The sequence below is a fragment of the Felis catus genome, chromosome E3 (genome assembly GCF_018350175.1).
Source record: "Felis catus isolate Fca126 chromosome E3, F.catus_Fca126_mat1.0, whole genome shotgun sequence".
Classification (NCBI taxonomy): domain Eukaryota; kingdom Metazoa; phylum Chordata; class Mammalia; order Carnivora; family Felidae; genus Felis; species Felis catus.
The window spans coordinates 15,989,258-15,991,356 of record NC_058383.1 but is presented as its reverse complement, the minus strand read 5'-3'; the positions used below and the strand labels follow the sequence as shown (position 1 = coordinate 15,991,356).

At 40.9% G+C, this 2,099-nt stretch overlaps 1 non-coding gene across 1 annotated transcript; it reads right to left on the bottom strand.

Annotated features, from left to right (window-relative positions):
- Positions 1 to 1,732: 1,732 nt before the first annotated feature.
- On the bottom strand, positions 1,733 to 1,838 carry LOC111558306. The gene has a single exon (XR_002739029.1). It is a non-coding gene; the product is annotated as a U6 spliceosomal RNA (small nuclear RNA).
- Between the last annotated feature and the right edge of the window lie 261 nt (positions 1,839 to 2,099).

Here is a 2,099-nt window from a genome sequence, read left to right as displayed (position 1 = left end):
TTGGGCAGGAAGCATACAACTCTAAGACATGATCCAGAAGTGAGCGGCTGAACTCACGGAGTTCAGTAGATGCTCTAAGGAGGGTGGCTCTGGAAACCTCAAAATCCAAATTCTACCGGGTAATGTCAAATGAGTGGGGGAGGGGGAGTCGTTCTGGCTGAACTGGAGCAGATGGGAAACAGAAAACAAGGCAAACAGGTCCAGTGCCCTGTGGAGACCTGGTTTACAATAAGAAGACAAGAGGGGGAAACACAAAAACAGGCTAACGTGATCATAAGAGGCTTTGAAGTTGTGTTTGGAACAAGAACATAGTGACTGGCTGCCTGCAGCTTGTCTTATTTCCACCTCAGCTGTCTGGGAAAGTGATCTTCAGATTAGAAATGGAAGAATAGGGGCACCTGGGTGGCTCAGCCAATTAAGCATCAGATTTCTGGTTTTGGCTCATATCATGATCTCATTCATTGTTTTGATCGAGCCCCACATTGGGCTCTGCACTGACAGTGAGGAGCCTGCTTGGTATTCTCTCTCTCTCTCTCTCTCTCTCTCTCTCTCTCTCTCTCTGCCCCTCCCCCGCTCACTCTCTTTAAATAAATAAACAAACAAACTTAAAAAAAAAAAGGAATAGAAGAATAAATGTCAGTAAAGGAATCTGAAAGCCCAGTGTAGTGGGTTGAATGTGCCTCTCCCCACTTCAAATTCATATTCACCCAGAACTTCAGAATATGACTGTATTAGTTTTCTAGGGTTGGTGTAACACACTATCACTCTAGCAGCTTTCTTGTGGATTCTTTGGGATTTTCTAAATACAGAATCCTGCCATCCATGAACAGACATAGTTTTATCTCTTTCCAGTTTGGAGGTCTTTTATTTCTTTCTCTTGTCTAATTGCACTGGCTACAATATTGAATAGCAGCAGTGAAAGCAGGCATCCTTGTCTTGTTCCTTATCTTAAGGGAAAGGCTTTCAGTCTGTGAATATGATGTTTACTGTGGGTTTTTCATAAATGCCCTTTATCTAGCAAATAATCAACATTAAAATTTTCTTGTCCATAATGAGATATTGTATATGCAGAACGCCCTAATTATTAATAATCCAATGTATTATGATACCGATAAAAAAGATTATCATAATTGTATAAATAAATACATGACTTTTATTATGTTTAGGAAATTTCCCTTTATTCCTACTTTTGAGTTATTTATTTATTTATTTATAATTTGATTTGAGAGAGAGGGAGTTTGCACGTGTGCACACGTGAGCAGGGGAGGAGCCAAGGGGAAGAGATAGAGACAAAGGGAGGGAGAGAGAGAGAGAGAGAGAGAGAGAGAGAGAGAGAGAGAGAGAGAAAATCTCAGGCAGGCTCCACACTCAGCACAGAGCCTGATGCCGGGCTCAATCCCAGAACCTGGGATCATGACCAGAAATCAAGAGTCGAACACTCAACTGACTGAGCCACCCAGGCGCCCCACCTGAGAGGTGTTTTTTTTTTTTTTAATGTTTATTTATTTTTGAGAGAGAGAGAGACAGAGTGCAAACAGGGGAGGGCAGAGAGAGAGGGAAACGCAATCTGAAGCAGGCTCCAGGCTCTGAGCTGTCAGCACACAGCCCAATGCGGGGCTTGAACCCACAAACCATGAGATCATGACCTGAGCTGAAGTTGGACACTTAACCGACTGAGCCACCCAGGTGTCCCAAGAGTTTTGTTTTTTTTTTAAATCAAAGTATAGTTGACAAAAATATGGAACGCTTCACAAATTTGCATGCCATCCTTGCACAGGGGCCATGTTTAGCTTCCCTATATCATTCCAATTTTACTTGTCAAAGCAAACATAATTTTTCTGAGAGTTTTTATCATAAAACAATGTTGGATATTGTCAAAATGCCTTTTCTGCTCCAATTAAGATGATCATATGCTTTTGTCTTCATTCTATTAATGTGATGTATCACATTGATTGATTTTCTTACGATGAATCACACCCTTGCATTTCTGGGCTAAATCTTACTTGGTCGTGGTGAATAATTCTCTTAATGTGTTGTTGGATTCAATTTGCTAATATCTTGTCAAGAATCTTTGCATCTATATTCATAAGGGACATTGA